The sequence below is a fragment of the Ursus arctos genome, unplaced genomic scaffold, assembly GCF_023065955.2.
Source record: "Ursus arctos isolate Adak ecotype North America unplaced genomic scaffold, UrsArc2.0 scaffold_9, whole genome shotgun sequence".
Lineage (NCBI taxonomy): Eukaryota > Metazoa > Chordata > Mammalia > Carnivora > Ursidae > Ursus > Ursus arctos.
The window spans coordinates 79,143,171-79,162,571 of record NW_026623111.1 but is presented as its reverse complement, the minus strand read 5'-3'; the positions used below and the strand labels follow the sequence as shown (position 1 = coordinate 79,162,571).

Genomic DNA, 19,401 nt, shown 5'->3' with positions numbered 1-19,401 from the left:
TGCAGGCTCAGGAAGTCAGAACGTCTGTCAGGTGTCAGGGGCCTAGAGAGCAAAAGGTAGAGTCCCACGTATAGACAGTTGAGTTAAATTTACCAGGACAAAAATATGTAAAAGCATTACAGGCAGAAGTGACCATGTGTGGACAATTATGGTGAGGAACACGGGTATTTGGAAAAAAACAGTTCTCTGTGCCTAGAATGTAGGTTACAGTGGAATAATATGGCACTAGGAATAGCCTATCTTTGAAATCATATGGGTCTCAGTTCAAATTCTGATTCAGGTATTCATAAAATCTTTTAGATTAAAAAAAATACTCATGGCAGTAGGGGAGAGGCCTGGCTTGACAACAATCTGCATGAAAAAATACTCGTTAATCAGGTCTGTTCTGTGCTCCACATTCTGAGGGAAACATCGGCAACCCATAGAGATCGATTAAAAGAAACGTTTAATTTGAAGAAAAGACTGTCTTTGAATATTTGAAGGACTTTCATATAAGAAGTATGAACAATTACGTGATCGTTCTGAGAATGGTAGATTTTGTGAAAGAGCATCAGTCTCCTTCAGACCAGCAGAGCACCTAGTAGCCCCTGGGCCTGCCTCAGCATGCTTCACAAAGATGGGAGTCCCTTCTCTCCAACAAGCCAGGCTGGGGGGCCACGCAGCAGGGAGGCTGTGGGTGGGCACTGGACTCCCTTGGGCCTATCAGAGCCTCTCAAACTCTAAGATTCAATCATTTTATCATTTCAAATGTTGGCTTGCAAAAGTCAAGGCAGTTCTCATGGCCGTGATCCTTTTTCTCTTCATTCACCTCAGTTTTGAAACCTGTTACTCTTGCCCTTCCCCCTTTTTATTGTGCTAAAATTCCACTTGGGTCTCCTCTTCCCATCACCCTGTCAAATCTACTGCCCTGGCACCCACAGCGATGGGGCCTTATTCCCCTGAAACGTGTATGGGCATCAGCCCAACGCTGCACCACCAAACCCCCTTTCTGCCACTACTAACACTATTGAAAAACGGGAAGAGAAAAGAACAGGATTCACTCATGCAAAAGAAAATGGATTTAGAAAAGAAATGACCACCTGTTTGTGACTTCAAGTCAAGAGAGACGAAATTACACTTCCTAAAAATTATGAGGATGAGCATAGTGTGATAGAAATACGTAGCGCGAGCAGGGTGCCTCAGAGCAGCAGGCGCTGTTTTGGAGGCTCTGCCGGTGGGGGGGTGGGGGTGGGGGTGGGGCTGAGCTCCGTCACCAGCCAGTCCCGCGCGGGAGAAATTGCTCAAACGAGGGAACGGAGGTTTAACGCAGTTCAATAACTGGCCAGTGGTCAAAGAGCCGAGAGAATTGGCTTTGGGCTTGTGTTCTGATTCTGAAACCTGTGCTTTTTAGGTTCCACAGACTCTCTCTCAACCCCTTAGCAGAAGCAAAATGGCGTTTAGAACAGACGCCATGTTTTAAAAATAGTTAAGGAAATAGGTGGCTCCTTCCCGCACTGCTCCTCTCCTTGGCTCTGGCCTGTGGCGCCGGCAGGGGTGGGCAAGCGTCGCAGTCTTCCTACCGCCAGGAAGCTCCGTAGCCACCGATGAGATCAGAAGTGGCGTGATAAACAGTCCAAGAAAGCTCAACTGGGCACAGCCCTGAAGGCCAACCCTTTTGGAGGAACTTCCCACGCAAAGGAAATTGTGCTGGAAAAAGTAAGGGCTGCAGCCAAACAGCCAAATTCTGCCATCAGGAAGTGCGTCGGGCTCCAGCTGATCAGGAATGGCCTTTGTACCCATCGCTGGTTGTTTGAATTTTACTGAGGACAACGATGAGGTTCTGGTCTCAGGATTTGGTCACAAATATCAGTGCCATTCTTGGAGTTCACTCTAAGGTTGTCAAAAGAGCCAGTGTCGCTCTTTGGGCCTTATACAAAGACAAAAAGGAAGGACCAAGAGCCTAAGTTTGGATGGTGAACACATGATAATGATAAATTTTCATATGCCAAAAAATTAAAATATAAAGTAAAATATCTAAGGAAATAACAGTGAGCGGGACATTAAAAATTTGGCACGCCATTGTCAGAGTAAGAGATAAAACATCTCAGTTAGGAGTGGGAAAATATTGCACGATCGGTGCAAAAACTTAGCCTGAAGGAGGTAAATGACAGCGCTATTCCGTGTCACCAAATCCCAGAAAATTCCTCCCAAACAACTGAAATCAGCTAGTGAGAGAATTTTAACTGCTGATATAGAATTTGTTTTTAGAGTTGTTTAGTGCGTCTTTAACTTCAGTACAATGAATCTATGAGCCTCTTCCAAAGAGATACGTATACATCCCACAGCAAAGCACTTGGCACAGTGAGGGCGTGCTGAAAGTACCGTGTGAGGGGAAATTGACTGATGGGATGAATTCATGAAGGAAGGAAGGGAATTGTATAAAACCAAACCATGAGGAGAGTTACAGAGGAACACAGATAACAAAAGGTCTACCTGCACAGAACACTCCATGCTTAAAGGACCTCCATCACATTTGCCAATTTATAGGATTTCCTGGTTGGTAATAATTAATTCATTTTATGGAGCATTTCCTCTGTGCCAGGTGCTGGGCTGAGTATTTCACCTGGCTTTTGTAGTTATTGCCCATAAAAACCCTTTGAGACAGTATAGCATGGAGATTGAGAGCACAAACTGAAGCCAGACTGGGTGGACCTGGCTCTATATTTAATGAGCATGTCAGCTTGATTAAGACACTTAACCTCTCTGTGCTCAGTTTTCTAACCAGTAAAATGGGATAAAAGTAGCTCCTATCTCAGGGGATATGGAGATCTTAGATCAGTGCCCGGCATAGAGTATGTCCAAGAGGGTTAGCTGTCATCATTCAGATCTCAAGCCACACTGCCCAGGCTCCAACCCTACCTTCGCCTCTAGATAACTATATATGATCGCGCACAGGTCATTGAAACTCTTAGCCAGTTTTGTCATCTGCAAACAGAGATTCTAATAATACGTCCTGAGATTATTTACTGATTATGTAAGTTAATGTGCCCATGCTTAGAAGAGTGTCTGGCATACAAAAACACTCAATAAATGTTGACTGTTATAATCCTCATTTTATAGGTCAGAAAACTGAAGTTCTCATGTGCCGTTTGAGTATGGTCTAGGGCTCAACTCCGGACAGACTGACTCCCGCAGCCTAGTTCATTTAGGGTGGTCTCCAAGCAAGTGTTGAAAATTTAAAGAAATTCTACGTGGCAGTATTCTAAATTATATCCTAATTATTCTGGATATACCACTGGGTGAGACCTGTATGTGTTGGATTGCAAGGAGTCCTTTTACTAATAATCCTTTAAAATGGAGACATTTAAGTCTTGAAGCAACATCAGAAAATGTTCAGGAATTTCTACAGCAGTAATACTTGGCACAACTGCTCTCAGAGAATCTCAATCTCACTCCTTGTGTCTAAATTCCAACTACTTCAAATCTCTTTAATCCTCTGATTTCTGATTTTCTTCTGTCTTGCCCTGAAAAACCACAAGCTTGTCTACGTTAAATATCCTGTAGGGGAAAAAGTATGGGTTCTGTAGTCAAACAAACATTGGCAAATTAACATAACAGTGGACATTATTTTGTAAATATTAGAACAATGTTCTTAATTTCCCCTTGAAGTCCTTTCAGCTTTCCTTCAGCAGTTTGAGTCTTGAGTTATTGATGTAGGAGAGGAAATAGCCTCAAAGACATATTGGTTAGCTTTGAATCTCAGAGCTGACTTTCTTGACCTCTTGAAGGGAAAGAGTGGACTTTTGAAAGGCAGGCTGTCAGGAGAAAGAGAGAAGTCTGAATCATAAAGCACGACTTTAAGCACATGAAGAGCCCGGGCTGGTGTCCCTGATGACAAAACCCAGGGTATGAGGTAAAGAAGGTGGAAAGCCCATCCTTCCAGCCTGGGTGAAGAAAAGCAAGCCAAGTAGATGAGACATGTGGGTCAAGCTCTCCTATCTCAGAAGCAAAGCTCTGGACAGGAGAAGCATATGTGATTTTGGAGAATGCCTGCATCATGAAGACTTCATCTTACTTCACAAGAGGGAAGGCGTGCTAGCTAGTAAGAGTAAAAGTTGTAGCACAGGGAGATTGGGCAGTAGACGGATCTTAGTTGAGTCAGCTAGTGAGAGTCCTACGATGGATGTCCCCACCTGACCCCAAGGTGGCGCAAAAAAGTCAGCTCATTTGGGCCCGTAGGGAATCAGTGTGGCTGTGGCGATGGCAGTGTTCCAGGGACTGAGTGGATGTCACAGAGAGCTTATGGCCAGTAACCAAAAAGCTACCTAGCCCTCACCCTGACTGTAGAGTAGACAACAACTTCAGCCTCTAAGGATAACAGGGAAGAGTGGTCAGAGGTAAACAAGAGGCATTTCCACAGGGACTGGAGGACAGTACACAGCCTTGAAAAGAAATCTTAGGGACTGTCTCTTTCCCTTCACCACAACATACCCCTCTCCAGTCCACCCAGACACCGTGTGGGAGAAAAGCAGGTTGAAAAGAAGGAAGCCAAAATACTGAAATTTAGACCAAAAAAACACCAGGTTGCCCAAAGACTTAAATTTATTGGATTAAATGAAAATCATTGGATTAGAATAAATAGTTTCACTTTCCTACTTAGCATAGATTAGGGACTTACAAGGAAGATTAAATAAGTAAGAGAGAACATGGGGCACCTGAGTGGCTAGTCGGTTAAGTGTCTGCCTTCAGCTCCGGTCAGGATCCCGGTGTCCTGGGATCAAGCCCCATGTAGAGCTCTCTGCTCAGCAGGGGAGTCTGCTTCTCCCTCTCTCTCTGCCTCTCCCCCTGCTCATGCTTTCTCTCTCTCTCAAATAAATAAATAAATAAATAAAATCTTTAAAAAAATAAAAATAAGTAAGAGAAAACATAAACTGCATTTTCTTTTGATATCTGTGTATATGGTGTATGTAAATTTGTGATTCTCCTCATACTAATAGATAACATACTAATAGTCAACTATACTGAAAGAAATTAATTCATATATTATTGAATATGAATGCTGAGAACACTGAGACTCAGAAGTAATAATAACATGCATTAAGTTAACCACATGCCAGGCCCTACACTAAGTGTTTTATGTATAATGTCTTAATTAAACCTCAAGTGGTAGGTACTAATATTAGTCCCTTCTTACAGATAAGGAAATCAAGGCTTTGGAGGTTAAGTAACTTGGCCAAGGTCATTAGTTACATGATTAGAACCTAAGGCCCCTTGACTCCAGAGCTCTTAACTACTACACAGTCCCTAGACTCCAAGAGCAGAGCACCTGCCCAGTAGCTTGGTACCAGCTCTAATCTCTGGAAGAGCTCTAAGCGTAACCTTATACACGTGGAAAGGAATTCACAGAGGTGCTTGTGGATGGAAAATAAAAATAAAAAGGAAGGTAGGAGTGATGTGTAAGAATTATCTCAGATTCATTCCAAGGATACATTTTAGCAAAAATAGACTGTTTCTTTAAAAATAAAAATAAAACAATAGGCAAAAAAAAAAAAAAAAGCCTTTATCAGACTGAAGGTAGTTCACTGTAGATAATTTTTAAAAAATAAACTTTTCTCAACAAATGGTAAGCAAGAAAAAAAAAAGGGAGAGGAAGGAGGGGAGGGAGAGAGGGAGGAAAGAGAACTTTGCATAGCAAGGATTCTAAATTTCATGTAACATTTTTACTTACTTGGTAGCCATTGGCCATGGTTTCAGAATTGATTTGATTACAGGATTTCTCTACTGGAAACTGAAAGTAGATATTCACTTAAACAAACAAATGAAATTTATTCTATGGAGCATACACATAAATAAGAGATTTTAAATTAATTATAAAAAACATTTTAATAAAAGTGCATGAATATATATATATATATGTATCACTTCTAAATTTTCTTTTTCTCATTTCGATGTAACTTCATAATAGTAAACATTTAAAAATCTGTGTTGAAGTAGTAACTACTAGAAGGCTTGAATTCTGTTTTTCATCCTCATATTCTAAGATAAATTTGACAACTGTGTGCTTTTGACTTCTGGAAATTCTTTCTGTATAGTGGGAAACACATTGCTATTTCTTTTAGATTAAAACTTGTAGTCTATAAAACCATTAAAATTTCATATTCCAGAATTTTTTCACTTAGTCTACTTCTATAAAATACCAAAAATGTACACAAAAAAAAAAAAAAAGGACCAGTTGAGGATCGAGAGCAGTGGTTCTAAAAGTGTGGTACACTTCTCCGGGGATCCCTAAGTCACTTTCAGAAAGGCTATGAAGTCAGAGCCATTTTCACAACAATGCTCCAGTGTTAGGGACATTTCCACTGTGTTGGCGTTTGCACAGATAACACAAACAATAGAGGGTGCTTAAGCACAGATCAAGGCAATGGTAGCCAATGTGCGCATAGCATATGTGCAGTAAAAATACTACCGATGAAAAACACCAATTCAAAAAGATCTATGCACCCTTATGTTCACTGCAGCATTACTTACAATAGCCAAGGTATGGGAGTAACCCAAGTGCCCATCAATAGATGAATGGATAAAAAATATTATGTGTATACATATGATGGAATATTACTGAGCCATAAAAAAGAGTGAGATCTTGCCATTTGCAACAACATGGATGGACCTAGAGGATATAATGGTAAGTGAAATAAGTTAGAGAAAGACAAATACCATGTATTTTCACTCATATGTGGAATCAAATCAAAACAAAACAAACAAAAAGTACAATCAGACCTATAAATACATGGAACAAACTGATGAACTGACAGTTGCCAGAGGAAAGGAGGTTGGGGGGATGGGCAAAATGGCTGAAGGAGAGAGGGAGATATAGGCCTTCATTATGGAATGAATAAGTCCCAGGAATGAGAATCACAGCATAGGGAATACAGTCGACGATACTGTAATAGCATCGTACGATGACAGATGGTAGCTACACGTGTGGTGAGCACAGCCAAAGGTAAAGAGAAGTTGAATCACTATGTTGTGCGCCTGAAACCAAGGTAACATGTGTGTCAACTCTACTTCAAAAAATAAAATAAAGTAATAATAATGATGACTATCTGAATAGCTGTTTCCCTTAATGGTGCTCTTTAAAAAGCAGTAGAAATGTTAATTTTATTAAGATTTAAGTCTTACGTACATGTATTTTAATTGTGTGAGAAAAAGGGACATATACATGCACCACTTCCTTATTATTTAAAAATTTTCTTAAAATTTGTTATTAAGAGAACAGTTGACATAGATCATATTACTTTCAAGTGTACAACACACTGAGTCAACATTCATGGAAGTAGCGGGATGATCACGAGTCTTAACATCCTCACCACGTACAGTTACAGTTCTTTTTCTTTGTGATGAGAACTGTTAAGATCTCTGCTTCTAGGGCTCCTGCGGCAATATTGTAGCACAATGTTGGTCTTGAAGAAAAACACATGCACCATCATCCGCGTCGGGATCTGAACTAGCTGCTCTTCTCACGGAACATCCTCTTGCCTGAAAGATCCCCTGATCATCCTGGTTACGGTGATTTGAGTTGGGTATTTGACATGATTTTTCTCAACAATGAACAATGGACGCCCGTTACTTTAAGGAAAACAACAGATAGTATCTGTTGCCAATGACTGAACTTGAGCTTTCCACAAAAGTTACCAGTTTGAGCACCGTATACCCGACATTGGGGTTGACAACTTTGTAATACCGAAAGGCTCTTCTGATAGGATCTGTGTGGTATAAATGAATGTGATTTCATCATATCGTATAATAAAATGTGTTAACATTAGGAAACTATGCATAACTCAGGGAAGCAATGTTTTCCAAATAACCAGTGCATGATGTTATAAAGCCAAGCAGTGTTAAAACAGTCAGTCACATTGCAAGATAGACGAAAAGATTCGAATGTGACAGGTGCACAGAGAGTTCACTGACATGGCTTTAGAATCCATGTTGCAGCTAACCTTTAAAAACTAACACTTGCCTAGTTTGAGGGTAATATCAAAAAAGATTACTCGTAATGACCTTTTTAGGGCTACTAACATACCCTTTTCAAACTATATATCTGTACATACCTTCAGCCAAAATAACATATTGCAACAGATTGAATTCAGAAGCAGATATGAAAATTCAGCTGTCTTGTACTAAGTGCAAGAATTTCAAAAATGTGAAATGAAAAAATGTGAAACAATGTCACCCTTCTCATCATTTATTTTAGAAAAGGTTAATATTTTCATCGAAAATGTGATTTACATTAACACATACTTGATTGATTATTTTAGAATTTTAAATGAATTGATGTTTTCTAGTTTCTCAGTTTTCATTTCTAAAACAGTATTGATAAATATAAACCGTATAGGTGAAAACTCTTTGGGAATGTCTCAACAATATCTCAGTGTAAAGTAGCCCTGAGACCAAAAAGTTTGAAACTACTGACCTGATCAGTGTGATGTATTCAGATATTTAAATATGACGAGATGAAATATTCACTCCAGATTCATCAAGCAGCCACATTTTGAAATCCGAACCTCCATTTACCGTTTTGACAGCCTGCCTCTTCTGCCAGGCGATCTTCAGTCCTAAAGATGCAGTTAGAACCATTAGGACTATAAAGATCCTTCAAAACACAAATGTCAACTCAACCTTCTCTACCAGGCAAAATTTGAATTGGAAATAAATTTTGGGATGTAGAATAAAGACAAAGAGGAGAGAATTCAAAGCCACAAGCCAAAATAGTTGGTCTCTCAAATTACTTGCTTTATATAAATTCTCCTTAAAATTATTTATGGATACAAATAAAATTTAATAAACTTGCAATCAAATACACTGGGGGTTTTGCCCACATTGAAAACGAAGGGAAGCAAAGGGCGCCTCCCCTCCACAGCTTGTCCCTTGCTCTCTGAGGGCACGGGCTGCCCAGAGGTGACTGATCCTGTGGGACTCAGGAAATCCCCACCATTCACTCCCGTTCGGAGGATGGACGTCTTTGTTGCAGAGCTAATGAATGCTGTGTGTGAAGCCAGCGCAAGCAGAGCTCCAGGATCAGGCCAGTAATGATTCAGGAGTGTGTTCTCGCATTTTTTCAAAACAGACAACTTGAAAAACCAGCTTTCACTGCAGGACAGAATTCTAAAGAAATCGTGGAGACCTTTGCTATGATACATAAACTTTCCTCTCTTAGGTAAATAGAGGCACATACCAAAAGTTCGATTTCAAGACAATCTAGGTCAAAACAATCCATATGGACTTGAAATACAGAATTGAGGCAGTGGGAAGTGGTCTGGAGTTTTGTTTGTTGGGGGAACAAGGATTGGAAAATAACTTGAAATATCTGGAAAGTGGCTTAATTCTTAAATTTTCTTTCTGCATGCTGAAAGAGTAAGATGCTACCCAGACCATCAGTGAAAAAAATTACCTACATTTTTTTGAGATTTTTGGAGGAGACATAAAAAAATCGAGTGAGAGATGAGAAACCTCAAACTATCCCCTGAGCTGGCATGAGAAGCAGCAAATTACCTTTTGCTCTATTATACATCATTAAGGCCATATATCATAAATGAAATACATGTCTCTTCTCCCTTTCCCCCACACTGGGTTACATAACTATCCAACCGAACTTTATGATGGATGGGTGGTTGGGGCTATCTCAAACGGCAAAATTGTTCAGTCTTATGACCCAGTTCAGTTATCAAGGGAGCTCTAAGCTCCAAACTGACTGCAGCATTTCATCTATTATTAAAGAGGATTTTTCTAAAAACAGATTCCATTGTTAGAAGCCTGATTGCCAGAAGTTAAAATCAAATAAGGAAGCATTCTGTATCACAGGGAGTGAAAATATAATTAAATACTAACTTAATTTATGTTAAAAACACACCAACTGGTCATGAACCATGCAAAAACGTATAAAAGGCATATAAAAGAGTAAGTAAAACAAGTAGGATAGAAAAAAATGGGCTTCCAAGTGATCAAACGACTTCACATTTGTATATATATTTTTAAAACTATGCTGAGGAAAAAAAACAGAAGGGAATTATTATGTACCAAAAATTGAACTTCTTTTTCATCAGAATGGTGAACATTCATATCGTTTCATCTTTTCTCTGTTTTCCAAATTTTTGTCATTGTGTTGCTACTATTTTCAAATTTGAAAGAAGTAAACACAGAGGCACCCGGGAGGCTCAGTCTGTTAAGCGTCTGACCCTTGATTGCAGCTCAGGTCATGATCTCAGGGTCAGAGTGGTGAGATCGAGCCCCACATCTGGCTCCGTGCTGGGAGTGGAGCCTGCTTAGGATTCTCTCTCTTCTTCTCTCTCTGCCCCTCCCCTCACCCCACTTGCTCTCTCCTTCTCTAAAATAAATAAAAATAAAAGAAGTAAACACAATAAGTCTGAAAAACTACTCTGGAACAATAATGACTGAGACTGAGAACACTGAGTGTTCTCGACCAGGGAAGAAGGGAAAGGAAAGCTGCAAGCACGCTAGCTGGTGGTGGAGGTGACAGCATGTCTAGGGTAAGCTCAGGTCCCGAAGAAGCAGGTGACAATGACCACTCACCCGTCCAGCCTTGAAGCTCCTCTAGCGTTCTCTGTGTGCCTTACTCCTGACTCGTTCTCTCCAAGGGCACAGGAATCTTTGGATAGGAAAAGGGACAGGGGCTGGGGCTGACTCCCATCCTACCTGCGTGCACCACCCCAACCACGCCCCAAAGAGCATCTTCTTTTCCCCTGGCTAGAGCCGACTACATGGAACTTTCTTGCCCCACAATTATATCAAAAAACAATGTCTATTACAATATGGCAGCAAAAGTTTAAAAGGTTAAAAATGCAAATGCCAACGCAGATCAATGCCTCTGAGGCAGAAGGTGATCACCAGCCAGAAGGGAGATGATGGATACAAGAAGGAAGAGGTGGAGCTTGGAAAGACATATCTTTCAGCATTCACGATCACGTCTCAAGTTGGTCCTGTTCACTCTCCTGCGTAGGGTGTTTGAACTGGACAAATGGCAGTCGTGTGCTGGGCATTCTGACTAATTCTGTTCAGCCAGACCTGCCCTGTGGCCCCAGTTCAAGCGTAACTTAATGTGCACTTTCAGATTGGAACACGTCTAGCTAGGCACGACGAGAGCACAGAGCAGACCCACCACAGCATGAGTTGGGTGAAGCACACGGGAACGTGTGGGGATAACCGATCCTAAAGGAAGAGCTACTCAGGAACACAAACTCGACTCAGTCTGGACGCCATCATCTCAGAAGGACAAGGGATCATTCGCAGCAGAACACGATATTGGGGTCTAAGACCCACAGATGATGCTGAAGGAATCCATCCAACCTCCAACACTGTTGTAGGGCCTTCGACCCCGGAGCAAGAGAAGGCTGTCCACTTCAAGAGCCGGTCCGTGTGGTCGACATGAACAAGAGCAGAGGCGTCCGCCATTTACCATCACTGCCCATGTGCCAGTGACCAACATGGAAGAACGGCTCCAGCCCAGCCTGACCGCAGCAGACGTGAACAGACCACAGCAGCAGCAGCCTCGGGAAAGGAATTCTCCTTACCTCACTGAAGCCCAGAACCTAGAAGAGATTGCCCCGAGATTTTGCACTGTTAGAAATCAGCCCGATGTCGGAACTGTGGAAAACCTTCGGTTTGGGTCAGTGTTGTCACTTTGGGCATCAGTGAGAAATGGCATGGTCAGAAGTGTATAAAACCCTTTTTCTCTACTCCCAGCACTCCACACTCTACACACACACACACACATGCGCGCACACAAGCATGTACACACATAATTCATTCTCTCCACAATTTTTAAAATGCCTACTTATAAAGTCTATTCAGCGATGTGATTCCTGACCGTGTATCACTTAGCAGCCACGTAACCCCGTCACCTTGCTGGCTGACCACCACTCACTGGTCTGAGTGTGGGATGCTGTCTCTAGCTGAGCCAATCAGAGTATTATTATCCCACAACCACAGTGGATCGATCCAGGGGAGAGCACCTGACCCACACTGAGCCAACAAGTCCCTTGCCTGGGAATTCTAGAACTGAGAGAGTTGACCCTCTCTTTGGGGAGCCTGGATTAGGAAATACGAGGATTAGATGCGATCAACATGTGGTTTGGAGAAGAAGAGGAAGCTGATCTGAAGATAAGAATAAAGCAGAAGCAGAAAGGTGAGAGGAGAAAGAAAGACTTCTGACAAGGCTGGACTAGCCTGACTCCTCATGCCCCTGCGATGGCTGCAATCCTGCCATCGGATTTCATTGGCCAGTCAAGGTAAAATTAACCTGGGCTTTGTCACTTGTGAACAAAAGAGTCCCAACACATTGACTCACACACACTGTAAGTGGTGGCAGCAATTGAAAAGTGCTCTCGCAAGACTTGCTGAGACAGGCCCCTCAGGAAGTTAAGCGTGGAAGAAAAAGAAATGGAAGTTGACCAATTAGAGCTAAACGGGGTGTATTGGGAACTTAGAAAAACCATGCCTTGGATGTTTCCAGAAACACTGGGGTGAGGGGAGATTCCACAAAGACTAGAGCTCGTGAAATAATTTGTTATTGTTGATAATATTCAGTGTTTATATCCTGACTCATAGGGCCTAAGGAATCAGAGGTTACAGGGTAGAAAAAATAACAACATTGCTTTACACACGTTATAAAATATCTATTTGTTCCGTATTAGAGCACAGGCAAATTTTTTTATAAAGAGTCTTTATTCACCAAAGAATTATTGAGAAAAGCGCTGTATTTATCTCACCAAAATTTTGAGTCAACTAGATATAGCCTCATCCTCTCTCTTCCTGTCACTCTAAGGGACATCTGTCTTCAATTTCATTCTCTTGACATTTTTCACTTCGAACTCAGTGTCACAGTGTGATGAAGGCTAGTGGCTAGCAGCTCTTGGAAATGGTCACAAACCCATAATCACAATGGTGTCTGTATCGGAGACTCAAAGGTTCGTTCTCTCCCTTTCCAGCTTAATGTTTTCCCATCTGTTAGACCTCTAAACCAGATCCAGCCGCTTTTCTTGACACCTGTCATGTTTATTTAGAATCTGTTTTTACCAGAATCATTTCAACACAATAAAAACACCAGATTTGGCTTCTATGGGCTTTTCAGAGAAGGCAACACATAATACAGGAGAAATAAAAGAGAGAAAGAGGGAGCCTGCCAGGCATACAAAGCAATACGAGTCAATTATCCGACTGTGTATATGATGTTTTCTTGGCAGCAAGAAGGTAAAAAAATTATTTTATTATTTTTGGCTTAAATTCTCACCTTCCTTCTTCACAGGACAGTTCTATGAAATTAAAAGTAACTTTTCCTTTTGTGCGAAAGCCAACATTTGCGATTAAGTAACACACTATAGACCTTGTCAGGTAATGAAAAGTAGACACATGTTGCCTGTGGGTAAAGCATGCTGACTCACGCACACACACATCTTTTTCTTGTACGAAGATGTGCACAGCATACTACCTTGTATGAGCTTGCTGTGCACAGACAGTTCGCTGGCGTCTTAGGTACTGGCTTCCGTTTAACCCTCTCGTTCAACCAAAAAGGTGTTATTCATAATTTGAGATTAGAGTTTAGTAGTCTCTTTACTCCTAGTCAGAAATGCAACTGTGGAAACAGGAATGAAGTTGAAAGAAACAATATTTTCCACTTAATTTCTTTGCTGGAAGCAAAACAATGAACACTTGTATGGCCAAACAGAATTTAGGTTCGACGGAGCAGAGTGCAAGTTTCAATACCTGGTCCATCCTAACAGAAATGCATCTGTTCGGAAAATGATTAAAATCCCCCAAAGCCCAAGGGCTTCTGTGGCGTAAACACAGCTTGGGCTGCAGAGCTCTTGGCTCTGGGACTCAGCCAAACCTTCCAGATTGCTGGCAGAAACCCCACTCAGTATCTCCCTCCGGACCAAAGGGAGAAGTGGTAAACAAACCCATCAATCACCAGCAACTGGGAACTGCTGAGAGCCATACGTTTTAGCCCCCAATACAGATAGAAACTGATCCATTGCCCTCCATCCCCGATCCTGCTAAGCATACATACAGGTTCTCATTTAGCTGTGGACTTGCTCAAAGTATGAGTACAGAATACTCCGCAGAAAGAAGTCAAAGGCGTGAAGCTACCTAGGAAAGGATGTCACTAGCGGGATTTATTTTGTTTTTTTCATACAAATTAGGGTCCTCGCTTTTATTATTGTGCTTAAAATTCTTAATAAGTTTTCCTAGATGTTTACAATTCTAAGGAGATCCAATTAATATTCTGTCACCTGAGATTGAAGGACCAATTGTTCATCCATTCATTTATTCGTTCTTTTTAACATGTTTATCAAACAGCTACTAGATTCCTGGCACCATGTGTGTCCTGAGGAAACATAAAAGAGGTAAAAGACTAGGGTGTAATAGACAAGGTCCCTTCTTTTTCTTTCTTTTTTTAAAATATTTATTTATTTATTTTAGAGAGAGAAAGAGAGAACTCATGTGGGGGGCGGGGGAGCAGAGCGAGAAGGAGAAAGAGACTCTTAAGCAGACTCCCCGCTGAGCACAGAGCCTTTCACAGGGCTCGCTCTCACAACTCTGAGGTAGTGATAACCTGAGCCAAAATCAAGAGTTGGACACTCAACCACCTGAGCTACCCAGGCGTCTGTCCCCGATGTCCCTTCTTTTAAAAGCTTGTCATCCAAGTGCAAGGACAGGGGATCTCTATATATCAAAATTTTAAAATAGTGTAAGATAATACGTACAATTGAATAAAAAAGACGAGAGTTTACAAAAATTAAGATATTCTTCTGCTGGTGGTTAAAAACGAGGAACAAGCGGTTATTCATTTTTAAAATAATACTTGTGATTTTTTTCCTTATCTAAGTGAAACCCAATTTAAGGTTTTATGAGAAGATGTTTAGAAGATGTTTTTTTTTAAATGTGGCCTTTTTTTTTTTAAGATTTATTTATTCATTTTTCAGAGAGTGAGTGCACAAGCAGGGGGAGCTGCAGGCAGAGGGAGAAGCAGGCTCCCTGCTGAGCAAGGAGTCTGACTCGACCTGGGGCTCAATCCCAGGACCCTGGGATCATAACTCGAGCCAAAGGCAGATGCTTAACCAACTGAGCCACTCAGGCATCCCTAGCAATGTTTTTCTGAGCTAACTTCTGATGGATACTGAGTAGAAATGAGTTCAAGAGTACATTTCCTGACATTCTTAACACATAGAAGTTAGTAAATAATAAATGAATAAGTAAATGAATGAGGGAAAATTTAGGAAATGCTCAGAAAAGTTAACAAATTGGCAAGGAAGAGAAACTACTTATCAAAGCAGGAGCAGGAAATCCTCCCCAGGTCTTTAATTTAACTTGAGGTTTTTGTTTCTTTGTTTTTATCAGCCTCACAATACATAGGAGAATTACTAATCAATCAGCAAGTTCTCTAAAATACAGAAGTTCCAGAAAATTGAATTGATTTTGTGAATCTCAGTGAAGCAAGCTTCAAGGTCCAATAGACGAGTGTACATGACCTTCTTTGCTAAATCAATGCTACCTGTAACCACATCTTCGAATCCACTCTCGTGATTGGGTCTGATGGTCAAAATTGGACCTCGACATATTGGTGTATTACACTTGAGTTTTCTCAAGGTAATAAGTTTATAATAAAATTTAAATGGGACAAAAATCCCCAGTTGGCCTCTTCCAATTTTTATTTCTTTTACTACTTTATTAACCTGACCAAGGAATACTGGCTACCTAGTTGCTTTTGTCAAGAAGGATATTAAGGTGAGTGACATACTTGTCTAGAAAAGTGAGGAATTAGTTTTACATTATCAGCAACTGGCTCAGAGTTGGTGACTTGAGAAAATATTCTATGAGTTTTTGCACCGTGAGGCAGAGTTTTAGAAGATCATCATATTGGACATGTCACCAAGAGAGTATAAATGCACTTCAGTCTTTTTATTGTTCACCGCTGCCTGACCTCTCCCATTCAGCCAGGAGTGTGGATGGGCCTTGGACAGAAATATTAAGGATTAAAATGAGGGAGAAATGACAGTCTTGGTCCCAGGTTAGAATAGCTGTTGTGAAAATGGTGTTAAGAGAGAAGTTTAACGTAGTATGATTTATGGTGAATGGGTAAATTTCCCCCAGATTTCTATCATGTACCCTCGTGCGATACCAGGATCTATTCATAAATGAGCTTGGTGAAAAACATGCCACTCAGAGCAACACTTTGGGGCTGTCATGTGCTTTTCAACTAGCAACTTGACGTAAGGCCCCATTTCTTCCCATCCCAACTCCTTGTACACAAATGATATTCAAACTCAACAAAAGCAAATGGGGAGGGTCCATGGATTCCAGTCTTTTCCCTCACCGTCTGGCTACCAATAATCCAGGAGAAGGCTCTTATTTCAAGGGGTTAACTTCAAGAAACCTACCTGATCTAAAGAACTCCGACTGTTGATGTTTCTATGTACATTAGCCTCTGCTGAAGCCACTGCTCTCAGGGAACAATTCAATCTGATTTGACAAATTGGAATGAAATGGGAGATATCCTTATGAAAAATGTTAACAAATAAAAAGAGATACAAGATGAGGTCGTAGTCTAATGTAAACAAAAGAACCCTGGCACACACAATATTGATCTTAAGTAAGCTAGAATCTAAGACCAGAATCTTAATTAGAACAAGGAATATTTTTAAATTATAAAACTTATAATCCACAAAAAGGATACAACAGTGTGGATATATCAAATATCAAAAATAATTCAAGCATCTAGTCATTCAACAAGTATATATTAAGCACCGCAGTCTGCTAAGGGTTATTCACTAGAGGTATATCAGTGACTAGGTTGATTCTCACATGACAGACACATTTCTCACAATCATAGAACCTACATTGTAACACGAAGGATAACAGCCAATAAACAAAGAAATATATGATATGATAAAGCAGGATAAAAGACTAAAGGAGGATACTGAAGACTAATTAGGAACTGATTTCCGAGGAAGGTCTCTCTTAAAATGTGCAATTTGAGCAAAGAACTTAATGCAGCTAGAAAGCAATCTGGGGTTCCGGAGAAAGCACATCCCAGGAGACATGAGGGACAAACACAGAGACCCTGAGGCAAGAACAAGTTTGGAGTGTTCAAAGACAGCACGCAAGTTGGTGGGGCTGGAGTTGATGCAACCAAGGCAGAGTGGGAGATGCAGTTGGAGGGTAGTTGGGGCCAGATCAGGTAGACTTTGTGAGCCATTGCAGGGAATTTTTATTTTATTAAGAGAATTGGGAATCACTGAAAGATTATAAACAGTTTTGCTTTGTACAAGATTACTCTGACTGCTGTCCTAAGAACTGACTGAAAGGAGGTGCGAAGCCAGGAGGAAGGGTGACGACGCTTACAGAAACCCAAGAGGGATGATGGAAGCTTAGATGACGGTGAGAGCAGTGCAAGTGCTCAATCTGAGCTATATTTTAAAGATGGCCTATGGCATGGTATATTGATGTAGGGTATGAGGAAGGGTGGAATCAAAGATAACTCCTAGATCTGAGGCATAGATAATTCACTGAATCATGGTGGAAGCAAATGGAAAGACTAAGAAAAATCAAGAGTTTTGTTCAAAATACCTATTAGACATCTAGGAGGTCGTATCAAGTAGCAAGTTGGGTCTACCACCCCAGAGCCCAAGGGAGAAGCCAAGACTGAAGAAGCTAATTTAGGAATTGTCAACATTTAAAGCATTAAAAAGCCTTGGTTGAGAAAAATCTGAAAAATCTTGTATATGGAGAAGAGAACCAGGCATGGTCCCAAGCCCTGGGGGCTCTCCAGCATTTAGACACAAGAAAAAGGAGAGGATCTATGGTGGAGACTAAACAGGAGTAGGCAGGGGGGTAAAGGGGACACCAGGAGAGGGAGGTATCCCAGAAACTAATGGATGCATTTCAAGGAAGACGCAATTGACTGTATGAAAATGCTAGTGAGTCATTGAAGATGAGGACTAAGAACTGATGGCTGGATTTGGCAATATGGAGGTCATCCATAATTTTGAAAAGAATAGCTTTGGTGTACTGGAAGGAGAAAGCCTGAGTGGAGTGGGTTCAAGAGAGAATATAAGGTGAGAATTGGACACAGTATTTCAAGAAAACAGAGAAATGGCGCAGTATATGGAGGGAGAGTGTGAGATCTGAGAAAGGTTTGTTTTTAATGGGCCTTTTACACTATGTTTATATACAGATGGGAATGATCCCTGAGATCATTAGAGAGGGAAAGGTTAGTGAATCAGGACGGAAGGAAAGAGAAAGAATACGTAGCGGAACAGACAAATCCATGAGTAGGGAAGGGGTCAGAAGACTGAATACAAAAGGGAAGAGTTGGTCCCGGGAGGCAGCAGAGACCCATCATGGTGAGAGAGGGCAGGGAAGAGCATAGAAATGCGGATGCATATGAGGGTCTAAGGCTGGTGGTGAGAAGAACTGGGAGTTGTCTTCTGGGAGCTTCTGTCTTCTCATTGAAATAAAAGTGATGTTATTAGCTGAAAGTGAGGAGGTGGGAAAAAAGATCAAGTTCCTACAAAGAGAAAACTGCAAAACAGTTTCCTAAATGAGTGTGGGATGTAGTAGAAATGACAGAGAGTGTCCCTTTTGTGGTCATAAATGAAAGTGAAAGCAGAAAGCTGACATATAGCTTTGTCCAGGAGTATTTCAGTGTTCTCTCATGAGCATGGAGTACGTAAAGAGTTGCATGTAACCAGAGTTGGAGTTTAAAAGCAGCAGAGAATGGAGGGAAAGCAGAACAAAGAAACTGTGGGTTTATACAGAGGAGTGACTACAGTCATGGACCATGGAATTCAGGCCAATATGTAGAAAAAAATCAAATATGAGGGAATGATGCATAATGGAAGTAGTGGCATCCATGGATCGGATATGGTAGTTGAAGAACTGTTACCGTGGAAAACGAACTGGAAAGATAGGGAAAAATGGTGGACAGAATGTCAACTGCTCGAAATTAAAACCACTTTGGTTATTGGTAATGGAATTTTTTTAATTATTGGTAATAACAAGATCTAGGTATGAGAGTAGGTGGCTGAGGAAAGGTAGAAGAAAAATAATTGACAATAAGAGAAAAGGGTTTTGAGTGGTTCATTCACACGAATGCTGAAATCATCAAGAGAAAGGACAAGAGTAGTGGTGAATAATGTTGAAATCTTCAAAGAATAAAAAGGAATGAGCAGAATATTGATAAGCAATTTTGACCATAGCAGTCATGATCACAGTGAAGGATGTTAATATATCTCTTTCAGAACTTGGTAAATCAAGCACAGAAAACATCCCTAAGGCTCTAAAGAAATGTAATTCACAGTGAATAAACCTACTTTAATAGAAATATCTAGAACTAGGTACCATGTTAGC

At 40.9% G+C, this 19,401-nt stretch overlaps 1 pseudogene; it reads left to right on the top strand.

Moving 5' to 3' along the window:
- Positions 1 to 922: 922 nt before the first annotated feature.
- LOC123001618 (40S ribosomal protein S23-like) lies at positions 923 to 1,943 on the top strand (annotated as a pseudogene).
- Positions 1,944 to 19,401: the final 17,458 nt, after the last annotated feature.